This window comes from Ascaphus truei, chromosome 14, assembly GCF_040206685.1.
Source record: "Ascaphus truei isolate aAscTru1 chromosome 14, aAscTru1.hap1, whole genome shotgun sequence".
NCBI lineage: Eukaryota > Metazoa > Chordata > Amphibia > Anura > Ascaphidae > Ascaphus > Ascaphus truei.
Window position 1 is genome coordinate 35,724,926 of NC_134496.1, and position 8,541 is coordinate 35,733,466.

Genomic DNA, 8,541 nt, shown 5'->3' on the forward strand with positions numbered 1-8,541 from the left:
ATGGCTAAAGAATTAGAGACACACTGGACTATTTGAAAAGGAGATCAGATATTATATCTGGATTATTCATACAGCTCTTTTACAGCGTATAGTTATTTGGGTGAAGGTATAAGTCCGATATATATATATATATATATATATATATATATATATATATATATATATATGATAGATAGATAGATAGATAGATAGATAGATAGATAGATAGATAGATAGATAGATAGATAGATAGATAGATAGATAGATAGGACTGTATATCTTTCTACACTTGGCAAAGCTCATTGTGAGGTTATACATTAGCTGCACTATAACAATAAAGGAATTTGATCATAAAACCTGTTTATGTCAAGACTGACTAAAGGTTGAGTTCCACTTAGTTGCATTTTTTTTCTTGCAATTACCACTTTTATTCCTCCTGGCCCCATAACTCATTAATATATTAGCCATTTTGTGGTAATATCAAGGTAAATATATTGTGATTTTTCTTTTTCATTTGTAACTCCCCCTTGATCTTTGCAATTGTGGAATTGCTACTGCATTCTTTCTAAAGGAAGATAATCCCATAATCTCCCTCTATTACCATACTAGTTTGTTACTCAGCACCATTGTATAAGACAGCACACTAAGGGGCTGATCGAGTCGGCCAATCGCAGAAAACTCCCATTGACTTGGATTGGAGTTTTCTGGAATCGGCTGCTTCGGAGTTTGAAGACTTAGCCCCTAAATCAGTGGTTTACAACCTATTTTTGGTCAAGGAACTCTATGAAATTCTGAGGAACCCCAATGCACTCTACTGGCAATTTTGAGATCAGATGCATTGTAAATTCTTCTGTATTTGGTGCATTTTTTTTAATAACCTTAAAATTACAGGGAACCCTTTAGGGGTGCCTGGGGAACCCTAGGGTCCCTCGGAACCCTGGTTGAAAAACACTGCCCTAAATGTTTAACACTTGCTAATATTTGCTGTTTTCATGTAGACCTTTGGGGTGGAATTAGAAAATCTATGAAGTAAAAGAAACCCCAAAACAAATTTTACAGTGGCAAGTGAAGGTGGTTACCAAAGCTTACACTTGATTCCAACTTTGTATCACTGCTTTAAAAGATGGGTAATCCACAATCCACATCGCTATCCCAATTAACTTTCTCCAGTGTTCTAAAAAGCTAATTACATTATTACAATATTCAGCAATGTAACAGTTTTGTAGCCACAGGAACCTGCAATGCTTTGCTTTACAATGTGTCACCGGTTCCTCTCAATCCCAATGTAATAATATACAAGCGGTCAAAAAGGTAATAACTTTGTTGTGTTGGTCATGGAGTACACGTGTAATATCTGTATTCTGAGCCCTGTGACTTCCCAAGCGAGGACCTTGACATTTATATTTGTAAGGGTTAGCAAATCTTTGGCTCCACAACCTCCAACTGGCCACATGATCCTTCCCCAGTTCACAGGAGGTGTAGCAACTGACACCAGAGATGCTGGTTCATGTTCCTATCACAAGCTGCCTTCTTAAAGGCTGATACTGTAGGAGACTTGACAAGTGGAGACTAGGAAGCCAACAATATATGTGTTCCCAGATAGCTGGCTAAAATAAGTATGTGTTGAGCAATGCAATCTGGAATGTAGATCATCATTCTTGGAAGGAAATGAGTACATGCATTGCACTTTATATATTATATGTTTAAGGTTGTAACTAAGAATAGTTTCTGAGACGCCTATACCTATTTTCTCTCTCTTCTGCATTGTTGACAGTGTACACTACGCTGCTCATGCAGAAGCAGTTGATCCATACTACAGAATTGTTTACCAACATGACAATTACTCTGGTTGTTCTTCCACTACCAGCCATATTGTCTTTATGGAACCTAGTCAAACCATGCTTTAGACATAGCCAACTAATATTACAGGCATACCCCGCTTTAAGGACACTCACTTTAAGTACACTCACGAGTAAGTACATGTCGCCCAATAGGCAAACGGCAGCTCGCGCATGCGCCTGTCAGCACGTCCTGAACAGCAATACAGGCTCCCTACCTGTACCGAAGCTGTGCGCAAGCGGGGAGACTATAGAGCCTGTTACAAATGTGTTATTTACATCAGTTATGCACGTATATGACGATTGCAGGACAGTACATGCATCGATAAGTGGAAAAAAGGTAGTGCTTCACTTTAAGTACATTTTCGCTTTACATACATGCTCCGGTCCCATTGCGTACGTTAATGTATATTCATATGTAAAATTTGTTCACCCATATACATTTGGTCATCCATAGTTACTAGTATTTCACACACCTAGCCCAGCTGGGCCTAACATCCCACCCACTTTTGCTTCTTGGTTTGCCTCTTTGGTTATAATCCGATTTGCACGTCCATCATTAGTTTGGTCGCTTTCCGACGTTCAGTTTAATGAAAGCAAATGGCTATGATCCAATGGTAAAATAACGAGTAATCTGCCACCTCTCCTAAAATGAGTATGAGGTTTATTAGAGACCATACAGATTGTGGTGGTTGTGGACTCGTTGGCTGTCAGAAAACTGCAATGTTGGTATCTCTATAATAAGGAAAGAATCAATATTCTTTAGCTCCTTGAAAGTTAATAGTACTACATGTATTTCTATTGCATACACAGTATATGGCACTGTCTGTTTTCTCTGTCTCGTCATTAAACATTTTTGTAGCCACTACCATTAATGGTATGAAAAAGCATTAATAGTAGTAATGAATAAGTACTTTAAAGGACTACATGTGTTCTATCCATAATTGTTAACAGAAAGAACATTGCAGTTTAAATCTGAGATTGTGTTCTTAATTGATCTGATAATAAAACAGATGACATTAGCAATTAGTGATAATGTGGAATGTAATGAATACTACCAAGATTGGCAACCTAATTAATTTTCCTTTTCCGTCTTCTCTTTATCTTCACAAATAAAATGCAGTTCTGCCTTTTTTTGGTAACAGAGACATGAGGGACGTAAAGAAACACATGATGAAGATGATAAGAAAAGACTGTTACAACACCACAAAATAGTTTTCCGTCATACTCCATGCAAGATACTGTACGTGCTATTGGTAATGCTCATACTCAGTAAGCATGATTCATAGCAAAACAAAAGAGAGATTGTGTGCAATCTCCAGATACCTAGAAGTGACAAAAGTTAAGATACAATGATAAGTTGCCACTAGCTTAGAGAATACACCAATATTTACAAAAACTAAATGTAGTTATATTCCCCGAGTGAACAGAGTGTGGTAAACTGATATGAATGAAAAACTAATATTTTATTAAACCGATACATAAAATATTGGGGTGAATAAATAAAGTAATAAATGAATAATAAAAAAGTCATCAGAAATAAAGGCGAATATTGGCTATCATAGATTTACTGGAAGCAAAGTCTACACGCAGACTAATTATCCTAATGAATAAGGACAATCAAGTAGTCGATATTAGCCAAATTATGGGTAAGCCATAATAGGCCAGGTGGTTGAGAACTTGGAAGTTCAATATTTGTTTAAAACCAGAGACAGAACATGAAACACACACAGAGCTAAGTGCACATCCAGCGAAACCTATACACGGTACAGTGCCTAAATATATTTGTATAGATATCTATTAAATAAAATGGTCTTTTAGTTTAACATTTTGGCCAAATTGTTGTAAGCCCCTGAGCCACTACACGGCAGACCACATCTCAAGGGTCCCTAACACTAATATAAATTCTTAATATCCTGTGCATTACCAGGAAGAATGATTTATAATAAATGTCCTGCATGAAGTTCAATATTTGTACAGCGCTGCCTAATTTGTAGCATCTATTCAATAATATGACCCCAGTAGCAATTCGCAGGCACATATGTCCGAAGAGAAAATTGTCATCAGAGGTATCCTTGAATCTCTAGGCATACTTGGTGAGGTACTAGAGGGCAGTGGTAGTTAGCTTCCTAACCTCCTTCGTATGTGTTATTAGTAGTGCCCTCGGTAATAGGGGACGTTGGTGAATAGCCCGCTGGATGACTAGCAGTCTTTATGCTGTATAACAGAACCAAAGGGGTCTTAAAGCTGCAGTTCAGTCAATATCCTGCATGTGTGTTTTTTTTTAATAAATCAGTTCTGTAGTAAGAAAAAATACTTTTAGCATTTTCTGTTTTTAAAAAAACAACTTTGAAAGACCAATTTTTTTGTATTCTATTTTAACAGCCATTTGCTAAGGCACTGCCCCTTCATGTCCTGTCACAAGCCCTGGCACACCCCCTTGTCAGCCCTGCCCTCCCTCTAGCACATGTCAGTGCAGGAGTACTCATGAATATTCATGAGCTTCCACTGAGAGACAGAAGCAGAAGATAAACAGATCCCTTCACTAATTATGTCACCAAATTTCGCCTATCAATACATGGAGAACGAATTGACCTGCATCTATACAGTTCTTTAGGTAATTAGAGATTGCACACATGAAACTATTGAAGTAAAAAATAAAATAAAAAAAAGACTGAACTGCAGCTTTAAGGGCGTTATTGGAAAGCAGACTATTAGTGATACACTTATGGTTGTCAGCAAATGCTTTCCGACACCCGAGAGTGCACACAATTGGGTTTTCCGGTTTCCCTCTGTCTTTGGATGGAAAGACAATCTCTCTTTTGTTTTGCTATAAATCCCACTTTACCCCAGTGCACCCTAGATACCGCCCTGGTTGAGGGGGTGGAACCTCTAATCTGTACAGGTAAGCTTGATCACACACAGCATAAGTGCAGTGTTCTGGCCATAAGTATAATACTATACTGTAGCAAGCTAATATGACCATAAAAACGTATATTTCCTCTCTGGGTGATTTAGCCTAAACATAGCTTTGACCCGGGGGTGTCGCTTTGCTTCTCAGGATGGGGTGAGTTAAAAGTAATTACACTCTATCAGCCTCAGGGTCCTGCAATGTGAGTTTGAAATGACACTAAGTTGTTTGGCGACTTAGAGCATTTTGATGACTTTGAGTGTTCAATTTGACCTTCAGGTTGATATTGTTCCAAGGTTTTCTTTTGTTGTTAAAAAACACACAGATACCCAGCAAGCTCTCAGAAACCCCCCACAATTACCCCAATATATATATATATATATTGGGGTAATTGTATATATATGTGTGTGTGTGTATATATATGTGTGTGTGTGTATATATATGTGTGTGTGTCAAAAGGAGTGCTACTGGGCGTGGCTAATTGTATAAAACAAGAAACAAAGAAGTCCAGAGCAACATCCAATGTGACAAAAATACACAGTAAAATACCTATATATGTCTTGAAAAAGGGTCATTTAGTTAACCCTTTGGCCAAAGCGTATAAGCCTGCGAGCCACTTTCAAGGCATGACAAGTTCGCAGGTCTTAACACTAACTGATTAAAATCCTTATTTACCTCTATAATTAGAGGAAGGATGATCCTGGCATTGAACATGTCCCAACCAGCTACATGAAAAGAAAACCTGCTTACTTGGAAAGTGGGGAGGGTTTAAAGCTTGCCCCTCCCAAGGGAAAGTTGCCACATGGGGCATTCATTGTCCCTCGTTGCTGCTACTGTGTCTGGAGTATCCATGGGGTGGGGGAAGGGTCCTTCAGCTAGGACAAATGGCTGGTCAGACACCCTCTTCCTCACCCAGCCATCCCCGTGCGCAGGTGTGGGGTTTTTTTGCACTAGAAAGAGGGATCTTTTAATAAAAAAATACGGCCTCTTTATTGGCTAGCTATAAGCCCCACTGCCTCATATCTGACTTACCAGGAGATGGAGTTATGATGTCACCCTGACGTGGTTTATTCGGATTAGTTCCTCTCCTATTGGCAAGCTCCCTGATTGGTGCAGCTTTGGCCCATAGACTTTATTGGGGACAGAATTCCTTAAAGGAGCATGCACTGCCCTTTGAGTTAGATTCACTTGGGGAAGCAATTTGTATTGCTGTCATCTCTCTTGGAAGCACCACCCCTTCCTCTGTGCCAGCCCAAGAAACCTATCCGCACTCAGGAACTACAACTTCGTGTAAATTTCATAAGAACCTTTTCACTACCCTTTGATTTGCTGTTGCTGATTTGTATGTTATTATTAGTGTACTAATACTGTACATACTGCCTGCGCTCCTCCCTTTGTGAAGTAAACAGCTTGTAAAAGGATTGGAGAAACAAGGAAAAGAGAGGCCGGAGCAGCAACGGAAGCGGCAAATTTGACGTTGAAGGCACCCAGACGGTTCAAAGTGAAAAAGGCTTTATTCGGACATACAAAAAAGTGGAGTTGCCAGGAAAAACCTCCCGCGCGTTTCACACCTAAGTGGCACTTTCTCAAGGAGACTCCTTCCTCGTTGCTGTTATCTACACTGTGATCAAGGATGCACACGATTGAGGGAAAATGGGATTCCTCACAGCTGATAGAAGCATGACGCCGCATGCAGGCTGCTCCAGCTATCTGGCCATCAGACTGCACTGTGAATTTGGGGGATCACCTCGAGAGGTAAGACGTTCTTTTCTTACATCCATAAACCTACCTAAGTGCCAGGCCAGGGACCCCTAAGTATATTTCCCTTTTGGCAAACCAAACTATATCAGAGGATAAGACTCTATGCAAGCTTAAGCCCCATAGCGCACGACAGCATACACTTACACATTGTAAAAGGATTGGCCTTACATTTATGGAAAACAAAGAACAACAATACCTGCGCTCCTTCAAATTGGGCTAAAATATACTAGTGAGATTTTTACATTTAGAACCTAAGTCTGTGCAACAGAGGAGTCATTTGGTTGCTTCTTTCGATCAAAACATGATTCAAGCCCGCCGACCTCGCCAAGGTAGACTCTGTTTATCAGGTACCTACACTGAATATATGTAATTTCATATTGTCCTATGTACTAAACTTTGTGAAGTATGTGAAAGTGCCCTGAAGGGGTAAAATAAATGAAACATAGGCTTATTTGTGATTTAGTGCAGTTAAAAGCTGGCCAAAGCCAGTAACAAAGTTCCCTTATTATAAAGGTAAACTGTGGGTGCACAAATACCCTAGTGTGAAATATTAATAATTTCACATATCTCTTCTTTCTGTCAGCCATAGACACTCACCTACTCTTCAGTGGATAGTGAAGTGTAGACTGACAATGAGGTGTATTATACTTTTATGCAAGTTGGAGAATTGGTAGGGGCTCTATCCTGAAGGGAAGAGCCAAACACCTCCAAGTAACTGTTTAGTAAAACAGAAACCAGGTGAGCCAAAACCTACCCCTATGGCGGAATGTGTCAGTAACAGTATCAGTAGATAAAGGAAAAGATTAGTGCAAATAGCACTATAAGCTAAAACAACGTGTATAGTGTGAAGTGAAAGCTAATATTCTAACACTCAAATGAACCCAATAATTACTACATACAGGAGTCTATGAGACTCCTTGGGGACACCATCACATACCTCCCCCGTGATCATAATCCATTAAGTAAATTTGAAATGGAGTTTAGTGCTTTATTGAAAAGTGGCTTGGAGGGTTGAGCCATTACGCAGGACGAAGCTGATTTTCTATCAATACCCTTCCCGCGCACCCCAGTATTTTATTACATTCTGAAAATCCACAAACATCTAACCCGACCACCAGGTAGACCGATAATTTCTGGTATAGCGTCATTATCATCAAATTTATCACAATTTATAGATTACCACCTCCAACCGTTGGTAACTGGGATTAGATCTTACTTGCGTGATACTGCCCATGTTTTACATATTCTTAGAGATCTTGAATGGCAGCCGAATTACATATGGGTCACTGCGGATGTAACATCATTATACACAGTGATCGATCATGTGAAAGGCTGCCTGGCTGTGTCATGTTTGTTGGAATCGGATCCCACGATTACATCGGTTCTAAGGGAATTTTTACTAGAAAGCATTAAATTTATTTTAACACACAATTATTTTTCATTCGATTCAAAGTTTTTTTTTACAGATATGCGGTACTGCCATGGGCACCAGGTTTGCCCCCAGCTACGCAAATTCATTTATGGGTAGCTGGGAGGAGGACAACATTTGGAATAACTGTCCCCTCGGGGCAAACCTGGTGCTATGGCGCCGCTTTATTTATGACATTCTATTTGTCTGGTCGGGCAGTCAGGAACAATTGGATATATTTTTTGAATATTTGAACCAGAACGACAGGAACCTTAAATTCACTTTTAATCATAGTAGTAGTAATATAGAATTTTTAGATCTGAGTATTTTTGTTGTAGATAATTTTATACAGACAAAAACTTTTTTTAAGCCAGTGCAGGCTAATAATTACCTAAGAGCAGACAGCCAGCATAACCCTAGCTGGATACGGAATATCCCTAAGGGACAATTAATACGCCTAAAGCAGAATTGCTCAAACAAGGAAGAATTTTTAGCTCAGGCTGGTGAATTAAAACAAAAATTTCTGGAGAGAAAATACCCAGAGAGCCTCATTGATGAGGCACTTGTACAAGTAGATAAACTGGAGAGGGAGACACTTCTGAAATATAAAAAAGTAATCATCAATCTCAAAGGGAGCCTAATCA